At 40.8% G+C, this 22,343-nt stretch overlaps 1 protein-coding gene across 1 annotated transcript in view; it reads right to left on the reverse strand.

The window, feature by feature from the left end:
* klhdc8b (kelch domain containing 8B) overlaps positions 1–22,343 on the reverse strand; it is a 181,982-nt gene that overhangs the window by 70,230 nt on the left and 89,409 nt on the right. The gene's annotated exons all lie outside the window — the stretch shown is intronic.

Here is a 22,343-nt window from a genome sequence, read left to right on the forward strand (position 1 = left end):
CTGGTGTCGTAATGAGCTATAAGGAGGAGCTTTATACTGTATATGCCTCTCCATTTAGCCACCAGTGTGAAATCCACAGCATGACTTTCAGTTTCCCTTTGGAAAGATGCCCTTTTAACAGCATTAGGAGAGTCTAACATTTCCCTTCAAACCAAAGCTGTCTTCATGGAAAGACTGCAGATTTCTGTCATTATGCTGATGTGATGCTGCTGTAGCGTAATCAGCACAATGCAGCAGGAAAGTTGTTTTCTGTTTTTGGCTGAACTAGCTGGACTGCAGCAAAGCAGGCGCAACAGCGTTACCGCTGGTATTGTCTCGCTAAAGAAAACATATAGTTCTATATATCCAGCTAGTTTTTATAAATGCTGATGCATACGGCAGTCCGCATTGATATTAGTTCATTACAGTAGCCTACATTTGAGAACATGATTACCACACATATAATACTGATGGAAGTACAATAATCAAAATGTATTAAAAAGAACAGATGGTCTTATTAAAGTGGGGGTTCCTTATTGTATTATTTTACTCATTATTCAAAATTATTTTGAATACTTCATTGTGTAAATGCAATTTTACTAAACCATGTCTTATAATGCAACTTCATTATACAGAACAAATAGTATCACTACTTGGAACAAAACAGAAAAATGGAAATGAACAGTTAAAATATCCAAGAATTCACAAACAATTACATCTCTTTTTATGGCATAATATCACAAATTTCCCTCAGAGGGCTTTAAAATCTGTACAACATGACATCCTGTATCCTTGGACTCTCACATCAGACAAGGAAGAAAAAACCTGGCCGCCACTGACTATACATGTGGTTCTCATTTTCTAATGATAAATTAGATGATGAAATTCATATAATTATTATTATTAGTAGTAAAAGATAATAGATTAAATGTGTAAATATCAGTAAGTGTCTATGATGCCACAAATGATTTGACATGCAGGATGTGTGCCTGTGCCGATTCAAACCAGCATAAAGCAAATATCTGTCAAAACATCTGTCAGGCTATATTGATTTTCAAAAAGCTTCCATGTCAGAGCAGAATGATGAGCATTTCCATGTACAATGAAATGAGAGCCTGTTTTCACGGAGATTAACTGTTGAAAGGAACACATTTACTAGCTCGGAAAATACATCTTTTATATTTGTTTTATGGAGGCACGTTCGACTTTTATGAGGCAATAAATCACAAGAGGCATCATGCTGCAACACTTTGACACTATACAAGACACAAAGGTCCAAACATATTCTGGGAAAAGACAGGTTAAACCCTTGTCTTAGAGCTGATCCCAGCTGGCAGAGGCAGGGTACACCTGGACAGGGTCTCTAACAGGGCTGACACATGTCAGGACAGTGGGAGGAAGTTCAAGTACCCGGATAGAACCCATGCTAAGACGGGGAGAACATGCAAACTCCACACAGAAGGAACATGGATTCAAAGCGTTTGAGAATAGACACTTAATGCCTCGTAATGCTGCTGGCACTCCCATTGTAAATAATTAAAAAATAAGATGGCCTCAGGCAAAAAATCGCTTTGACTGAACTCAGATTTTACAAAGTGCCTATGAGCGATTTATCGACACCCTGAGGGTGACCAGACACATCCGCATATTGTTGGTTTCCCCGGCTCTTAACTCTGGCTTGTCTGTAGTGAATCATCGACAGTGCGTGACCCCTCTCCCTCACATGTCAGATCTAGATCTCTGTCCTCCAAATGATTCATCCTCTCCTCTTGTCTCTCTCGTATGTTTGTGTAGCCTGTCCTCTTTCCCCCTTTGTCATTCGGATTGTCTATAATTGCTCTTCTGAAGGTTTCTCCCATTCCGTTAAAGGGATATTTTTGGGGGATGGGGGGTTTCTTTAACCACTACAATTATTTAAGGACAGACGGTGCCATATGCTGAGGTAAATGTGTGATTTGTGATATTGGTCTTAATACAACTGACTTGACTTGGTTGACATTCACTGTCCACCCACACCATCACCTGTGACCTGCAGCATCTCACCATTAGTGTGTGTGTGTGTGTGTGTGTGTGTGTGTGTGTGTGTGTGTGTGTGTGTGTGTGTGTGTGTGTGTGTGTGTGTGTGTGTGTGTGTGCATGTGCGTGCGCGTTAATGTGTGTTTGTCTCACGTCTTTTGGCCCAGCCGTGGTCTAATCGTATGCAATCTCCTCTAATTACGGAAACCGTGCTCTATTCTCTCACGTCACCTTGGGAGACTCCATGGCAACCACAGCGTAAACTACAGACTTGTTATTATGGGGTGGCTGTTTGGTGCTTTGTGAACAAAATCCGTCACCATTCAAAGCTGGACCACCTGGAGCTAAGTGATAAAAAATAATGTGCACATTATGCCCTGTGCTGAACAAATCATCAAAACCGATGACGCACAAAAGTGACAGCGGACACCGAGGACAAAGATGTATAAGACTTATTATACGCTAGTTATGATTCATATTTTTGTCCATCTCTTTCATAACTCTGATGTACAAAATCTGGCCGCTGCTTTGATTCCTCTTGCAGCACATCATCTCTCATCACTGTGTCTGTGTCCCTCTCTTGTTGATTCCCCGCTGCATGTCCTTTATCACTTCTTCTTCTTTTTTTCTGCATCCTCCCCTCGCTGCAACTTCCACTTCATCATTTTCCATTCCTATCTTTTCTCCCAGTCATTATATTTAATTTCATCCATCCCTTATTACCATCTTTCTTCTCTTGCCTATCATTATTTCACTTCATCCTTCTCTCTCTTATCTCCTTTTTTTCCATGATTCTTAATCACTTGCATCCTCCCTGATGCAGTTTATAACCCTGCTATTGTATGCTCTGCTATGAAGATTTCTTCTGGCTATATATTAAATAGAGTTACTTTAAACTAAATACAGTTAAACTACAGAAACAATTGTATTCCCTGCAGAAATTTCACCTTGGTGTATTACAGCTCGGCCATTACTAAGGATTAATTAATTTAACTCACTCAGATTACGGTTCTTTTCTTTTTTTCTAGGAACTCATTTTATAAACAAGCTGTTGGCCTCTTGAGTTCGACTGAGGTTAGTAGAGCACTTATATAATAATAACCTGACCAGCAGTAAATCCTCCACCAGTGCTCCTATTTTAGAGGCCTCAGTTTAGATTAAACACATTTAGAGTGAGAAAGAAGATGCCAAAAAAGGGAGGTAAATAAAAATTAAGTGCACAATGCAAGGATTTATATTTCAAAGCCTAAGACTACATTTCTATACCATTAATCTGCATTTTGAAGGAAGGAAGCGTGGTTTCTACCCGGAATGCTTTCACCAGCAACGTTTTCAACACAGTAAGTGTTAATTAAATGTGACATTCCTAAAGCTGGAAAGTCATCCAGAGCTGGTCCTGGTGGATGGATACTTGGCTTCAAAGCCTTTGACACAGACCCGTGTCCTGCATTCTACTCAAGGGCACAACATTGGTTGAAAAGAAACATCAGCACAGCTTAGTCCTTTCTCAAGATTAATAACTTGTTCCATTTGTTTCAACATTGAGCTGAAGTGACATTTAAATAATCTATTATCCGTATTTCATTTGATTGTTGAAAAGATTAGCTCATGACCTTCTCTAGGTCTGATTGATTGATGGATGATATTATTGGTTGAAATTGGTTGGTACTAGCTGATGTAAGTATGCATCATATTTTGTTTCGAATAAAATATTGGATTTTGATATAAAAGGAGTGTTCCAATGTCGCTTTCTGGCAAAGGAAGACAGACGGTTTGAGAGAGGGGTTAAAGAAGAGCATTTTTTTGTGAATCTGAAATGACCATTTCTCCATGGAGGAGGTGGTTTAAGACATAACCTATCAGCCACATACACACACAGCCTCAAATGAGTCTCCAGACAAATCAACAACCATCCACAATCCAACCCATGTGACCGGAATGAATCACATGTTGGCAGGATGGGTTAACGACTCTCAGGGGACCCATCCAACACCCATGTGAATAGTTCACTTGAAGGCTCAAGACCCACATAGACCCACCAAATTACTAACGACCCAAGTTTCTCTTGAGGGCTGGGTGGGTCTCAGAGTATTAACAAATTATGTTAGAGGTCCCATATTATGAAAAACACATTCCTCTGGTCTCTACACCTACAAAATGGTCCTCCCTGAGCCTGTCAACTCCCAGAATGAGGAAAACGAGCGATTCCAAAACAGCAATCCTATGGGCTGTTCAGATTCAGCTCCCGTCGTTACGTAACAAATGGAGTCATTTGCATAGGCCGAACTCCTCTGCGCGATGATGGGAGATATCCGAGAGGAGGCGTTCATCACGAGGTGAAGTTCGGTGTGTCCTGCAGTGAAATAGCAGTGAGATAGCAGTGTTTCACAATGTCGTCGCTCACAGCTAGACATGCAAATTGCTCTGTTGTTGGTTGTACAAATCAACATAAGTGCTGGCTACGGTCCGTGTTAGCTTGTATGCGTGTGCTAACCACTTCACATCGGACTGCTTCAGTAACGAGGGTCAGAACAAAGCTGGCTTTGCCTCGACACTGACCCTCGTAAAAGGATCTGTCCCAACCATACGGGACCCAGAAACTTCACCTGAGCCACACAGGCCATAGCGATACATCCACCGTAAACATTGGCGCATGCTGCCGCTAGCGTAAGCGCCATTGTCTCCGTGGCTCTCCAAGTAGGCAATGACAGACGGAGCTCATTAGCATTTAAAGGTGCAGGCACAGAAACAGCCTGTTCTCAGGAGAGCTCATTTGAGCAACTTTTAGACAGCTGAAATTCAGGACCACGGATGGGTTTTGTGCAATGCATATCAAATACAGTGTTGTTGGACCTCGGACAGCTGTGTGGAATTGATGAAAAACAGTATAATATGGGACCTTTAAACTCACCAGTAGCCAGTAGTTCAGTCCAGTTGCCTACGATAAAGCTCTCAAACATAACCTTGACCTGGATGACTTAGACATCAGCTCTGAGATATGCCCAGTCTTTGGCTGGAAGTAAAAAAGCTCAAGAATGGACACGCACCTAGTGGATCGCCACAAAGACCTCAGGCAGGCTGAAGTCCAGGCTGATCTGGAGGAGCTCAGTGGTAGAGTTGGCGTCCAACATACCGAGGTTTAGTCCACACCGCCCTTTCTGTAATGTCATTCCCATTTCTCTCTCTCCCCCTTTAACTCTCACTCTCTCTCTCTCTCTCTCAATAAAAGGCAAAAACCCTGGCCTCAACCACTGCCAAAACAGTCAGGCTGTGTGACTTTGACACAGAGGATGAGGGGGAGGTGATGAGGAGTCAGGCTTCTGATCCTGCCTGGAGGATGAGCTCTGGGAGATGGAGGAGTAACACAGTGTTTATCATGTAGGTAAATAAATGTACTTTCAAGGCTGAGTCTCTATTGTGAGGCATCAAAAACCTCAATGGAGGCACTCTGTAGGCGTTTTTACACAGAGATTCCGTTATCACGGAAAGGAGAGCCCTTTCCCGATCGCACAGTTTAAAGAGAACTTTGGTTTGCGGCGTTACGCTGCAGCAGTGAGATGCTGCAGGGACAAAATTGTCCCATGGCCCTGTAAGGACAGCCTTTCCCGCTGTTGTGATATATGGAAGACGACCTCCCACAGTGACATTTGTAGGGCACTGCACTCCTCATAATGGACACTTGTCAATGCTGAATCAATAAAAACCTCTGCCTGCTGTTCAGTCACCATGGACTTGTCTCACTATCACAGAGAACTGTAAGTAACATAGATGAGGAGACCAGAGACTTTAAATGAACAAGCCGGCGGTCTACTGACAACATCAAAGCATATACAGTACACATACTAATTATCCACAGCAGGTGGAGCGCAGCAACTTATACTTGAACCCCCTTTGCTCAAAAAAGTTTATACCGGTTTGTTTAAGTAATCCTTTCAATCTGGAAAGATTTACTAAAGGCGAGGTCAAATACCCCCTCGGAAGCAGGTCAACACATTTTTATAAATGCTTGTATTATCAGGTATCTTGGTAAACACGGAAGTGGCGTCTACGCTGCGGTAGCATAGCAGCCGAGGATAGAAGCAGGATCAGGCAAGTGTTCTTTTAAATAAACTCCTGGTGTACTTACAAACTTTCAAATGCCTCGTTTTGTGAGTACAGACCCTATGTGTACTACTGCAGAAGTTTGGTAACATCCCATTCATTATTAGTGGGGTAATTTACGAGATATACAAGATGTACCATCGCGCTATTACTAAGCCATTCGGCTGATAGCCCTATCTTGACAAATGCTGACCATCGCTAAAAATGCTTCCGAGGGGGTATTTAGCTGGATGTCATGGAGGAAATGACCTACGGTGCATTTTACTCCGAACCATCACTTTAAGAGAGATTGTCAATCCCTTTAATAACCTAATTTAAAACTGCCATGAAACCACCAGTGTGTGATTTGGGGATTGTGACGGGACGAGCAGCCCATCACGGCAGCAATGCGCTGCCTTCATTAAAAGACTGTGTGTTTATGTTTATGTTGCTGTATTTTTTTGTTTTCCTCTGTTTATAGTCTGTTACCATCCTCCACGTTAACCGGTTCAAGTCATATTTCACCTGTTACTCCTGCAGCTGTTTAGCGCGTGCGCACCAGATAAATATCAACACTGCGGGGGCGATCGTCAATAATACATTTCCTTTTCCATTTCATATGTAACAAATAACCACGCTACACTTTGTTTTCATTTTGCATGTATTGTTATTTTCATAGAGACATTTGAAGTAGAGTAAAAGTAAGAGCAAAAGTAAATATTGTTTAGGCTGCTGGGTTTGATTTGAGTCATTGTTTAGCATTTAATAAAATCTGATTTGTCCATGAGTTTTAGGCTGATTACAAGTCTTTACAAATACATATATATAAATATACATAAGGGTAATTTCACTGCCTCATTTAGTTGTGCTGAAGCACCCCTGTCAAACTGGCAGTTTGGTTTCTACCAATTAGGGTAATCAGTGCAGGGCCTATTTAAGGCCAGGTGTTCAAGGAGACAAGAGGGCTGGTGGAAAACAGGTGACTGTCCAGGCTCGGTTCTCTGCACCTCAAGTGACAAAGCTTAAGTATTTGTTGTTGTTTTTTTGACTATCATGTCATTTTTGTTTTGTTGTTTGAAATGTTACCTCTTTTTTTTTTTTGAATGAATTGCCATTTTGGCCTTTTTGGGAGAAAATAAAAAGTATCCCTCTTCTCTACCGAACCTCCGTGTCCTCTGAGTGCTGTGTCAACTCTCTCACACCATAAGGTTGCATCTACCTTTAACAGGGATCTTCTTTAAAAAGAAGGATTATTAATTTACTTGTATTCATGTATTGTTATTTAAGATGAGAAGAAGAGATGAATGGATGGATAGATGAGGCTGTGATCTCCAGCGCCATTTGTTTGAATATTTTGAACTATAAATGACAATTAGAATAATACATCTTCAGTTACCTCATCTGACAAAGCTCTCGGCATCCCCTTTGATTTATTTAGAGAGGCATACATGTAACAGCTGTTTGTGGCTTGCGGCTCTCTATCGAGTGTCAGAGACAAAGCTTAAACAGAAGGGCACAAATAAGCCAGTAAAAAGACACATCTATCTACCAGACATCTGTCCTTCGTGCTTGGCGGCCAGCCCCTTGTACCTCCCCCTTCCTTTTAAATGCAATCATCAAGTTTGCATATTACATGTTGGACTCGCTGGTATAAGAGCAGAGTGATGTGTGGCAGCAGAGATAGTGTTTGAGCGACAGAGCGAGGCAGAGATGAGCCCAGATCAGCTGTTCTCAGCGATCGAAGCAGAGAAGAATTTAGGCCTAAAGTTGTCTCGTGTTATGAAATGTAGTGTCACACGTTTTGTTCCTGTGATGACCCGGTTTCGCTGCTGGTTGTGCAGCAGCTACTTGTTTTCATTTTCACTTTGGTTTGCTAGTCTTCACACATGCACAGGACAAGGCACATATTTAAAGATCAATGTTGTGATTTCAGAAATCGATATTGAATTATTCAAATGAAGATCAATTAGAATCAGAAAAACTACATTTTAAATCCAGCCCTTCAATCCAACAGCAGTGGTCATTGCAGACACATCTGCCGAGATCTGCAGGCTGCTGAGTGCACCTTTCTAGTTCAACAATCTTTTCTGGTTTCTTTCATTGATTTTTACTTCCGTTCTTCTCTAATTTCCTTCTTCTTTCCATCTCTCCTTATTTCCTTTGTATCTTGTTCTTTTAGTTTCTTGGAGATGAACAAATCGGTTCAATCAATCAATAGTCAGGGACTAGTGTGATGCAGAATTAAGTGGTACTGTAGACTGAGGGCACATTGACACTAGGGCCAGTTGATCCGCACCATGCCTAAGCATGATTGTCCCCCCTCCCCTGTCCCCCGCCGGCCTGCACTCACATTGCTCCAGGGTCAACCGAGTGCGCCCTTAACATTCACATTCACGCAGAAGGGTCAAAAGTATATTGGAGCAAACATAATATCCCCTTTAGTGAGGCTAAGGATCAATCAATAAGCCTGTCCAAGCCTCCACCTGAAGACCTCCACGAGGGAGGAAAACGATCAAAATGTATCATTGGCTTTGAAAGAGATCAGCCCATTGCGAGGAAAAAGGCAAAAATAACAGCAGAACAAAAGAAGCAGGTTCAGCGCACCATGTTCAGATTCATACCAGAGGCAGAACAGAGCTGGACGCAAACACACAGACCAGCAGCAACAGTTATAGTTAGAAGTCTGTTTTCCCTGCTTGCACCCAGTTGACTTGCCAGAAATAGACTGAGAAACACTTCAGAGAATCAGACATAGAAGATTAGAAGGCAGAATTCCCAGGTTGAATAGTGGCTGGAAATTAACCGAGATATTTGCTTGTATACCGGATGTTTTCTTCTCCCTCACACAGACGTGTGTTCCTTCTCAGCGCTCCCAAACGTGTGTTACTTCTTTAATTAATTCTCTCATCTCAGTAGTTTCATCATCTATATTTCCTTCCTGCAGGGCAAAGTTAGGACGATTCTAAGGGCCTGTGAGTTGTAGGGGCCCTTAGAATCATTAGAACATTAGTACATTATTTTCAATAGAAGATATTTAACCTATCATCATGTTTGATAAAATGATAGCTCTTATAATTTTTAAGGCACTTAATGGCCTCAGCCCCATTTATATCATAGACTATACTGTTTTATGATCCTCCATAGCCGCTCTTTTAACTGTTGCCAAGGTAACCACAAAACCTTTTGGTATGCTACTTTTAGCCACTACACCTAAAAAGACAAACACTGCCTTTATATATTAGATTATATTGCCGAGTGGACAATGTAAAAATACATATTGTCTATATATAGTTGTTTGTTTTTAATCTTATATGATTTTTTGTACTCATTTTCTCCCTTCCTCCTTGTGAATAGTTTTTTTCCATGTGGTATGATATCGTAGGATATATTATTATGTGTGTCGTGTTCAGGTATACTCTATAGACGAGGTTGGAAGTGGAGGAAGAGGTACCGATGCTCATGATGAGGATGAAGCAAATGAGAGAAGGACTTTTAAGTTATTCATTAATGTTAAGAGAATTTTCCATTCAATAATTTTACCATTAAAATTGCAAAAAGCCTGTAAAAGATGCCCTTTAGTGAATGTCTTATAGAATAGATGAGTCTTGCATCAAATAATACATTTCCACTGTTGCATGTATGTCAGCACAGTGATGTTTCACAGCTCCCTGTCAATCTCACACACTAAGCTATTGTGCAGTGTGGGCGTGGCCTGTGGAGGCCCAATGGATTATGTTCTCATCGGGCCCAGAATCCCTGCCTTCCTGCACTGGTGTTGTTGGTTGACAAATATGTGTGTTTCTACTCTTCAAATATCCAGACATATAATAGCTGAAAGTCAGACGGGAGCAAAGTTAGCAGTAAAACTGTAGGTGCAGCAGTGAATGTGCAATTTAAGATATGGTTATTATTAAGAAAAAGCCGCTGGAGCTCCGCAAGACAAGTTGCTGTGTTCAACAAACTAACTGCTCATAAAATGAGGGAGGTTCGTATTAACTTCCAACCTGAAGAGGAACATAAAGTCTCCTCAAAGCTTCCCGACCACATTCTTAACACATTTCCTTATTGGAGAGATTACTCTCAATATCATGATCTTTAATGAATGCCACATTTTCAGTCGTATTGCCTTTAGCCTTGCTCCACTGCTCTTTACTGAGAACAAAAGAGTTTAGAGGTCATGTGACTGTCTCAAGAACACCAAAAGGGAGAGAAAAGCGTTTAGACCCATTACAGTTTAAACAACTTTCAAGTTTCAAGTTGACTCCTGTCAGGAGACTCCTCTGTCCTGACCTTTCCATTTCCATGCAGCACAAAACCTTTTCCTACAACCTTACCCATTACCCTTATCCTGACATTTAAGTGTCTTCTGGAAATTAAGGATTCATATGACACCAGTGCACCTGCTGCTCTCCACAAATACAGTTAACACGGACACAAAGGCAGGGATTAAAAAACAGAATTACAAGACTCATTGAGGTTTTTACTGCTCTTGTTCAATAAGCGACCTGGCAGCTGTGTCCCAATCTCCTCTGTACACTTCAAACAAAGAAATCAGGCACACAGGAAATTAACTTATGATGAAGTACTGCGCTGTATTGGGGCTGGGTAGCGATCATATCCAGGTTGACAGGAATCAAAGAGTGCTAGCGGGGGGGGGGGGGGGGGGGGGCATGTTAATTGTCGCTGTGACATTGAAATGAAAAAAAAAAACGATGCTTTAAATTGAGTAATTACTTATCTGAAAGCATAAAACTGGTGTTTTCTGCCTGACTGAAGTTAGCTGCAAAAGACTCTGCATGCCGGTTCACTTTTATGCTGCAGGCCTGGACAGCTTAAATGGCACAGAAAATAAATACTGCTGCCACGGTTCGCCTCCAACTGGGACTGCATATCCAGCCACAGGACCGTAGGGTGATTTAGGCTTTAGCATCCTCAAAGGACACATACAGTACTATTGTACTATGTTTCGGGACAATTGAACATCTTAAATGGACCAGTACCCCCTGAAAAACACTTTTAATCGCAGCATCTGACTGGGAAATTACATTACAAACCATTTCTGTGTGTGAACGTGTAATGAGTCTTTGGCTGGATGTAACATGTGCCCAGCAATAAAAAAAAAAAACTCATGATAACTTCTGTATGCAATAAGAGCTGATCACTTCTAAATAATCTTTTTAATTATATCAGATGCTACCAGACTCTTCAAATGATGACAATAGTGCCCTACTAAAATGTTTTTAGTCTCTACATCCCTCCTTATTTTATAATCGTCTCCTTTGTTTCATTCTTTGGGTTTTTCATTTCAGCTTGATGATATTCCATCAATCCATAAAACAGTTCTGTGAGTACTTGGCGCAGCGAAATTATAATATTAGTACATTAACATTTAGGGAATTTAGCACTTTGTCCAAAGGGACTTACAATAAGTAAATTTGTCAAAAGAAAGAAACCACAACATATCATTGCCGATAAAGTAAGAGCGAAAAAATAGAAACAAGTGTTAGGTCCTCTTAGTAGCTAGTATGATAACACAATCATAATACTAACATGCTGGTATTTATAGTGTGTATTATGCTCCCATCCCATCTTAGTTTAGTGAGTATGCTAATATTAGCTACATGTTCAAGGTACATCTGTGGCTAAAGGCAATGTCATTCATCTTTAAAAATTATTTGTTCATAAAAGTATTGGAAAAATTAAAACTTCATAATAGCTCAATGAAAAGTGGAGAGACTATTACAGTTAATTCTGAGGAAAACATAGATGTCTGAACCAAATTGGATAACAATTTACTTCCCCTTACAAAATAACTGTAAAACCCCATGTTGGTGATAGAGGAGAAGTTGAGGGATCACCAGAGTGATTCGGTTCTCTCCACTGGGGATCATGAATATATGTAGTCAATGTAGTAGATGTCGAGATATAACTGGATTTTTTTGGACCAGCTGGAGGCACTAGGTGAAAAGATTGCATGGAGGGGAGGTGGAACAACATTTCAAATAAGTGACATCCTTTTAGCCATATCGCTAGAATGGCTAAATAACAGCTTTGCATATTTCACTGAAGATTTGGATAAAAAGTACAATGAAGTGTAATTGTGTAAAAACGAACCGTTCTGTTTAATTTTACAATATTTTACAACCTTACTTTCTGGTTTGAATGTCATGTACTTGAACCAGTTCCTAAAGTAACTGCATAGAAATTGGTTGTTACATGCACATAAAAATGGACAAGAAAGCACCCAGAAGTATTATGTCTGTTTACAAGTGCAGGATGAAGGATCTGTCTTTTAGAATTATGCCTGTACATGTATGTAAAAGTTTATAATTAATACTGAAGAAGAGGGAAAGCATGTAGTCTATGTCTCTTGAACTGTTTTTGATTTTGTTTTTTTTTGCAGGCACAGGCAGAATGGACACCTGGATCAAGCCAAAGGCTGTTTGACACAGAAAAGGAAAAACAAATCAGGACAGACAGAGCTCTATGGAAAAAAAACAACAAGCCCTCCAACTCATAGGTCGACGTGTGGGGGGGGTCTCTGCCGATGATTGACGGGGGGCGATCGTCTGAGACACCGGAGTGTCGATATTTACTTGACCGCTAGAGGGCGCGCTATTTTGAAACGTAACATATGGTCGTAATTCGGTGCTTGACACACGACCTATGTGGTCGTTTTCTCGAGGAGGACAGTCTGAAAAAAAAACTCAAACTGCCACCAACGCTATACAGCATTTCTAAAGCAAAAACCTTTTCTCAAAGACTGCAGGTACACAGCAAGCAAACATCTCTTCACTTGATGGGGACATTTGTCATGAGAAAAATAAAATTACCAACCATTTTAATGCTTTTTACCACAGTAGCCTCATCCCTGGTTAAGAAGTTACAAGCCTGTAAGGGATACGATGGGTTTTCCTTTGTTCAAAACTTTTACCATAGTTTGAACATAGCAAACGACATGTTTGACTTAGATATGGTAACAGAGGGCAATGTTTTAATCTTTGTAAAATGAAAACTTCTAAAGCAATTGGACTTGACAATTTGCCAGCTAGATTAATAAAGGATAGTGCCAGCATAAAATCTTGTGGCATATTATGAACCTCTCTATACACACTGGAAAGTTCCCAAACGATCTGAAATCAGCCAGAGTTGTTCCCCTGCATGAGAAATACAGTAAAACCCAGGTTGGCCATTATAGGCCTGCGTCAATCTTAAACATACTATCTAAAGTCTTTGAGAGATTTATATATAATCAACTGGAAGAATATCTTCTCAAACACAAAATACTTGTTTAGTACCAGTCTGGTTTCAGAACAGCTCACTCTACAAACACGTGTTTGATCAATCTTTTCGATTATATAAAAATGGAGAGCGAGAAAGGGAATTAAACGGGTATGGTCATGTTAGATTTACAGAAGGCAATACCATTGATCATGGTATTCTTAAAATGGGATTGAAATGTGTGGGCCTTAATTCAAGACGGCTGTTAATTGGTCTAAATCCTACTTGGCAAACAGGAAACAGGTGTGTAAAGTTGTGGAGGTCACATGTGGGGTACCACAAGGCTCCATTTTGGGTTATTGATATGCCGGCAGCAGTGACATCTAAAATGCTGCTTCATGCAGATGACTCTGCTTTATTAGTATCCGGTAAAGATACCAGAGTTATACAGGAAACTCTTAGTAGAGAACTATCTCTGGTAAAGGATTGGTTAATTGACAACAAACTGTCTTTTCATCTGGGAAAGACAGAGTCCATCTTATTTGGCACTAAACACAAGCTTAAGAAAAGAGATACAATTAAGGTACAGTCTGAAGGAAAAATCCAATCCAAAAATCCAAAACCTGTGTCAAATACCTTGGAGTCTCTCTTAACCAATATGTCTCTGGGGAGGAAATTGCAGCAACAATCTTATCAAAAATTGCAAAAACAATTACGTTTATAATATACGTTATATATCGTTACACTCATTTTTTTTAATATTAAGGTTAAAAAATGTCTCATTAATCCAGTGCCACTTCGACTATGCCTGCTCCGCATGATATAGTTGACTATCACAAAAGCTCAATAACAAAATGCAGGTAGCGCATAATAATGTTATCAGATACATGCTCAAAGCTCCTCCCAGGACACATAAGTGACATGTAGAAAGGAAGGGAGTTGGATTATTACCTGTTGAACATCGAGTTAAACAACTGAAACTCAACCATATGTTTGATATAATTCACAAATGGGCCCCAGAATATATGCATAATCTAATTGATATGGTTGGAAGCCAAAAAAATTGCAACACAAGCATTATGTCATGCAGTGTTCCTCGTGTTCCTCAAGAAGCTCTTTCTTTTATACTGGGATTTTCCTATGGAAATACCTGCCCCTGCATATTAAACAAAGGCAATATTAAAAACAAATGTTAAGGCGGCTTTGTGGGAGGGTTGATGTTTCACTTTGAAGGGAGGGAGTTTGAACCTTGGGCGTGGGGTGGCAAGGGGACTAGTGGGTTTATGTTGTTATACGTTGTTTTTTATCGATTTGTTTGTTTTCACCTGCTATGCTCTTGTTATATTGTATTTTGATACTCCTTGGAGTTGTTTGTACTTTTAAATTCCTAATAAAAATCAAATCAAAATGTCATTATTTTAAACCTTTTTAAAATTCACATTCAATGAAGCACAATGATATCTGGCAGCCTCTCCTCTGTGCAGATAAATGTCTCCAGAGCATTCAGTCTCCTGATCCTCACTGTGCTGTGACATTTACTGTAAGTAGATTCAGTAAGCTTTGAGCTAAGAAGGAGCTGACTGTAAACTTCAGACAAGGACACTGAATTGCTTGCAATCTTCCATGCTGTACCATCATGTGATGTGCCCTTAAGCACAACCTCACTTGTTGTTGGAGACTATGAAGTATAGAAAAGGAAAACAGAAAAGGCTTTCCCATTGTACAAGAGACACCAATGTCCCCCCCTGCAAGGCACAAAGCATCTGATAGCTCCAGTGGGGCTCCCTGGTCGCCAACACATCTTGCAGTAAAACAGAACTCATGCTCAACCAGCCCTCCCTGGTTAAATGATAGTGCCATTAAAGCCTGGGGTTTAACTACAATGGGCCTCATGCAAGAACCTCAAACCTTAAATGGTATAAAATCGCATACAAGTTATTTTCTTATTCTTTTTAAGAATGTACTGGTGTTCCATGCCTGTTGTAGGTTACTAGTCAAATATGAACAGTCTTTCTCTACTGTTTCACTTAAAAATGTAAATGCCTTCAGGCTTGATCGCACCAGGATTTCAAACTATCTCACTGCAACATTTCAAGAGACGTGCCTAGAAACCGTAAATTTCAAGTGGGGGCAAAGTACATCTGTGAGAAATCTTGGGTTCAACTTTGATGAACTTTGTGCTGTTTTGTTTCTAAATTATAAATAATCCCAGAACTAATTATAAAATGGATACTCTGGTCACCATATCATGTGTGATGTGCACACTGGCTTGTCAATTTACTGCAATTACTGTGCTTTTATTGGAATTTTGGCATGACAGTTTTGTCAATTCTTACAATTCTAGAATATTTCACACTTAAAAGCACCTCTCACTGATGTGATCTTCCTTTCTAGCTGGCTCTGAACGATTTATGATGAATATTTAGGTCCCTATATAATACATATATCCTTACCTTACTAATTGTGTTGTTTTTATTTGGAGCCTAATAAGAAGCTTTAATTAGCAATTTTGGTGTGTTGATTATGATCAAATATTCATATCTCATAAAAGTGACAATGCTAGTAAATAGGTGACAATCATCCAGTAGAAACAATCAATGTATGACAAGTTGGAGATTTTTTTTCAACATGTTCCTGCTAATACACACAATGGTTTCAGTATGATTGGAATACAGGCTCCTGTTGTTTCACAAGAGAAAATGTTACCTTAAAGCATCTTTCCATTTGGATGCAAACCCATCAGAGCAACTGCTTTCTCTCCACCGTCTCTCTTTATCTCCACAGTCTCCAGTTGCTACTTCCCTCTGCATGCTGCACTAATCAGATTTCCTGTAAAGTCACTGTTGAAATGATTGGGAGCAACTGTAATGTGTGTGTCTGTTTGTTAACTGCCGTATTAATTTGTGAGCCTTGTACAAAGCTGAGCATTCTCCCCGTGTACTCAGCAACAGTATGAGGACAGGTTTCTTTGTCAAGATACAGAGAATGAGACTTAACAGTTGTCATACATTTGCGGTGAGCACCCTGTAGTGAAAGATTGTTAAGGATTTAAGTGTTTTCTAAACCGAGAACTTAAACATAGTGTCAGCTTTGGCCTTAACAGTGGGTGATTAACCCAATCAATGCCTCACACTTGTGTGGTGTGAGTGAATCTCATGTCTGTGTGTAGAGGCAGGGGGATTACGTGGATGCATAGTGTGTGTATATGTGAGATGATGATGACAAACAGAGACAAGTCAGCTGTGATGTTTAGTAGGCTTGTCCTTGTTTGTCAAACACAATGTAGCGGACATAAACCTAAAGTGACAGCATGGCGCCGCACAAGCGCAGGCTACGGCAGTGACAAACACTCTCCATCAGTCAACGGCTGTCTTCATCTTCCTCTTTCACCATCTTGCTCTTGATGACACACTGAAAATCAGCCAAGCTCATCCCCCCATCTCTCTCTGATACAGACACACCCATCCTCTAATTTCTCTGATCCGTCCCATTCTGCAGATGTGACAGCAGTGATTGTGTTGTGTGAGCGGCGTTGGCTGATGACAGGGCAGCGACACAGCGAACCACGGCAGCAGGCTTTGCTTCGCACAGTTCAAACACAATGACTACATCGTTACCCATCATTCTGCAAGTGTCAACACTGGCACAAACAGGCTGTGGCAGCCCATCTCCTTTGACTATAAAGCAAATGGAGCATGTGCATATAAATGTCTCTTTGGAGATTACTGAGAAGATTTGCAATGTTCTGCTGGGCACATTAACACAACTACACACTAACACAAATGGGTAGGTAACGGTGTTCATTTTAATGGGCTAAGTCCCCTAAATAAATAAAAAAGAAAATGCTAATGAGTGTGCATTGTTTCCCAGCTTTTAAATTATCACTCTAAATTTCCTGTCACCACCGCAAGTCAATGGAGGTAAATGGATTTCTATTTGTGGTGATTATGGCCCCCTCCTCGAGCCAGACCTGAGATGGGAGCTCAGCGGAGCGCCTGGTGGTCGGACCTTGGCACATGGGGCTCAGCCCAAATAATCTATGTGGAGCCTCCACCCTATGGGCCCGCCACTCACAGGGATGAGCACTGGAGTCAGAGCTAGGCATGCTGATCCCTGGCATCACCGACTGGCTTCTGGGACGTGAAATGCCGCCTCTCTGGGGGGAGCGGTAACAATGAGATATAGTTGGGATCATGTCCATGTATAGTTCTGGTTCTGGCGCTAAACTCCTGGAGAGGGGCTGGACTCCAGGATGAGAGGCACCAGGTGGGTGTGGGGACACTCAGAAGCCCCCGGCTGAGGGTCAAGGTACCTTGAAATTGTTTAGAGTCAAGATATATCTGCCAAAGTATTCAATTTACTTGTGTTTCAATAGAAGTGCCTTGTGAGAATACTGCCATTTCTCACTTATACTTTTATTTCTGCCGTTCTTGGAATTTGATCACTGCCTCCTCATGTCCCCTTGATCTCCCCTCTGAGAAATGCAGATTCTACAATCTTTTGTAATCACTTGTGTTGTGTTTCCTTCTGAAGCTATGCCAGACACCATATTCTGCTATCCAAGAATATCAGAGATTTCTTTCTCTTTTCTCTAAAATGAAATGAATGGATAGAGGCAGCACAGTTGTTAGCACAATGACTGAGAGAAATAAGGAGAGCCTGGGTTCAATCACAATCAAGCACTGCTCTGTGGAGTAGGTACATCAGGTTAATTGTCTTCAAATGGCTCATGAATGTGATCTTGTTTGCCCAGAAACAAACTGTCAACCCATTCTGGATATTTCCTTGTCTTTTGTCCAATGATGCAAGCTCCATCCCTCCTCAAATCTGACAGGAACAAAAGGCCAAATGCAACTATCCAAATTACCAATACTATCACCAAAACAGATATCTAAAACCTTGCCAATCCCTTTAAGGATGCTCAATGTTGACTGTTGAAAATAAAATATCTTGACCAACTGAAGGGGCCTCCTTAAATGTGCTTGGAAGTTGTCGGCCTCATTCTGTGCGGTGTGTTATTTCATAGTGTAGCATGCTCCTCTGGTGTGCTCTGCAGAGTATAATCCTGGGTAAGCTCGGTGGTAATGCAAGTTTTGATGGGATCGTTAGCTGATGTTCCGTTGAGGATTTCGCCGAAGTAAAACAGCTCCGCCAGTAGAGCGGAGCATAACCAGACAGATGGCTGGGATTCTCACAAACCACCGGAGCTCTTACTCAGCCCCCCAAAACACACACCGATAATACAGGATGTATCTCACAGTAGCAGTAAAATGGAAAGGCAAGTGTAAAGAAGGCAGGACTTAAAAACTGATGGAGCAGTGACTGGAAATTAATTCAGTCTTTCTGAAGTTTATTGTCCAATCTATACTCTACATGGTACCCGAAGCTTTTGAACTAAGGAGTTTACAATGTCTCTTCACAAGATTTTAAAAGTTTCAAGTCATTACTCATCCCCCTCCCCCATTTGCATTAATTAGACTGGACCTTTACTTTATGGAAATGGAGAGCAGTCAATGTGCCTCCTACTCAAAACCTACCACACTGCTACCACAATGCATACATTACATGGAACATGAATGGGAAGCTAGCAAATTACATCTCTCTTTAGAATTGGTAAAAATGGAACATTTAGACTCAAGTCTTTGGTAAATGACCCCAAAGGCCTCAGGAAAATGTATTAAGGTTTGAACTAGAGGTCAACTGATAGGCCGATACAATAACGATCTGTCCCAACTTTACACACTATTTTGCCCCACGGAACTGCACCTAAATGTACATAGATTTGTTTGCACCTGCAGGCACAACAGAATACCATTGCATAATATAATGAATGACACATAGTTGTGTCGTAAGATCACACTAAATCTGCCCTTTGGAACCACCTGAGCCGTGTCGTTAGCTGAAAGTGATTGAACAGGTGAACTTTGTGTCAACTTCACTGATGAAAAACTGAAATTTTCATAATATGCAAACATCAATGAAATGTCTACATAATGTTTGTGTGAGATTAATTACAGCTAAAAGAATATAGTTTTTTGCGTTTTCTGTAGTGCCGAGCTGTAGAGCATTGAGCTGTCTTACAATAACTTTCTCAAAATGAATTTGGTCCGCTGGAGATTGCAGTGCAGAGAAAGAAGCAACTCAGTGCCCCAGAACCACCTCCACCTTATTAAAATGATAAATGGTTTGACAGCCACCTTGGTGCATAGCTGATTTGTCCTGCATAGTGTGAAGCTAACAGTAGTTCTCCCCCAAAGCGGACAAGGCAGCTGTTGTTTCCTCGACACCATCATGTGCAACGTGATGACTGTTTTACAGAGCCACGCCTCTCACTTTCCCACAGCAGCATCTCATTACATGGTACACACAAAATGTGTGATTCTCATAATTAAATTACAGTATACAAGCACACACAGGCACATGCACAAAACCACAAACAGACGACTACAGAAAGACACCATTTGAGGTTAAGTTGGTACAGAACAAATTATTCTCCATTATGTTGATGTGTTTGACAATTGACCATTAGTGGAGGACAACATGCTGTTAAGAATTCATTGGCTGCCAGACTTATTTGCTCACGGGAGGTCTGAGTCATTTGTCAAAAACAGTGTGCTGTCTGAAACGTCTTTGCTGGACACAACAGGACTAGAGATTCAAGATGTTCGTCCACCACAAGTTGTATTTTTTTCCCCTTACTGAAATAAATCTGGTGTAAAATCTCTGGTTGAACAGCTCCTGTGTCTTTTATTATCAATCAAATTGACTATTCCAATATCGATCAGATTAAGATGCCAAGCGCCATCAGGCCAATGTGGAGCAGCCATAGTCCTGTGTCACATACTATTGGCTTTTATTGGCCTCTATCATTAGCAGGTTCAGCTGAATGGGCATGTTTGCTGATTGAGAGAGAGCCAGCTTTAGCAGTCAGCGATTTTAACCACTTAACCTCCTCTTTAGAGATCATGATCTTGGGTCGACAATGGTCAGAACGATTGCCAACACAATGCCTTTGCCAATGTCAAGTCGATATTTGGCTTTTTTTCCCCCCCTTTCTTTTTTTACATTGAGTTTTCCCCTTAATAGTTTCACAGCCCATCACACAGGCAAGGGCTGAACCACACAGTTCAATGTTTCAGGGCCTCATTGATAACATTAACATTAAAATTGTGATTATTGTAGGTACAACAGCTTCATGATTCTTTCACCCTCGGATGTTAATTTGATTAATAAACAGAGGATGAAATACACAACTGGAGAACGAGGAGAGGAGTCACAGGCCAGACTTCTCTTCTCTCCAGATTAAATAACACACACTTCCAGACCACCACACTATCATGAACATAATGTAAACGGCCTCTTTAAGACCTTAAAACCTTCCTGATTAGGGGCTTTCTTTGTGATGACACTGCTCACTGGGTGGTCATTCCACCACTTTCTATTTCCAGACCGTAACAGTTCATCAACAATTGGATGTATTGCCATGAAATGTGTTACAGACATTCCTGGTGCCAAGATAATGAATCTTGGTTCAATACAAATGACTAAATACCTGCAAAACATATGATATTTCCCATCCACTCCAGTTGTGTTTGGTGCTATTTAGCAAATGTTTGCATGGTAACACTCTGATGTGAGATGGGGAACATGGTTAACAGTGTGTCTGCCCTGAAGGCAAGGGAAAATGTAACTAATTGGCTCTTTCTGGCTGCAGATAACTCAATGATATAATTGGTAGAAACGCAGCTAGGTGGCCATGTGAATGTTGCTCTTATTCACTGTTCAATCAAACCAGCTTGAGCACCCACATCATGTTCACCTACAACAGCAATAACGCTGAAACTGTAATGATCAAAGTTTCATTGCAAATCAGTGAGGACAGAGAAATGCACAATAATAAAGAACAAGCTGGGTGTTTCCACAGTGTTGTTATTCATAGACCAAGTCCAATACAAGGCATGTTCTCAGAAAGAAAAGTCAGACAACCACGCTCATATGTGAGAGAGAATGGCATCCCTGTACATCCTGCAAGCTGTCCCTATTTCAGAAGAATGGGCAACCTGTCTCACTGAGGTGAGATGTGATGAAGAAAATAAACTGATTTCAAAGTGAAGGGTGATTACATGGCACTTAAGCCCAATGATAAAGCCTGGGCTGGCTGTCATGAGAAATAAGGGTGGTTGGGAGCTGCATTACTGAGGTTGTGGAAAGGGCAGATCCTGTCAACTCCTGTCACTAATACTTCCGGATTGCTTTAGTAGCAGACGGCCAATGGTGAATACTGGCAAACCAGAACTATCCCCTGTACACCTGTCACACAGTGTCTGATACTGACACTTTCCGTCACCCGTCAAGAACTTGCAAACCGACAGAAAAACACCTCTCAAACTGTATCTTTCACAATCAGAAATGACAACAATGTCTCACTTTGCCTATAGGGTAGCTGTATAAAACCAGATTCAGTGTGAGACACTGAACAGGAAGACAAGAGCAGATTTACAGATTTAATTTCAATTCTGCTTCACTGTAAATCAAGACCTGGGAATAATGGCAAGCAGAATAAATACTGTGCAAAACCAAAACTTTTATGTGTAACCATATTGAGCTGACGGCAAAAGGTAGGGTTTTATCCTATAATAAATTTGTGTGAAATGTTATAAGCATATGAATCATTGTGCTGGGACCAAAACATGTCTTGTGAGGTCCCAGTGACCTTTAACCACAAATTTCTAATCATGTAAATGGATGTTTGAAATGTAAAGAAAATCAACTCAAGGAGGTATCACGTTCACAATGATACCAGACAGATGCACAACCTGTCACCATAATGCCTTTAGCCACGGTTGTCACAGAGACTTTAAAAGTCAGCAAACAAAGAAGACTTTCCCAGTGACTTAGGACAAGGAACGACACAGACAACTCAACAGGAACAACCGAGAGCAAGCCAAAATCATATCATTCAAAATATTAAAAAAACAATAAGCTTTTAAATATACAATACTATTCCTATTGTCAAGAAACCCCATGAAAAGACCAACAATGTGTCA

Source organism: Eutrigla gurnardus, assembly GCF_963514095.1.
Source record: "Eutrigla gurnardus genome assembly, chromosome: 8".
Classification (NCBI taxonomy): domain Eukaryota; kingdom Metazoa; phylum Chordata; class Actinopteri; order Perciformes; family Triglidae; genus Eutrigla; species Eutrigla gurnardus.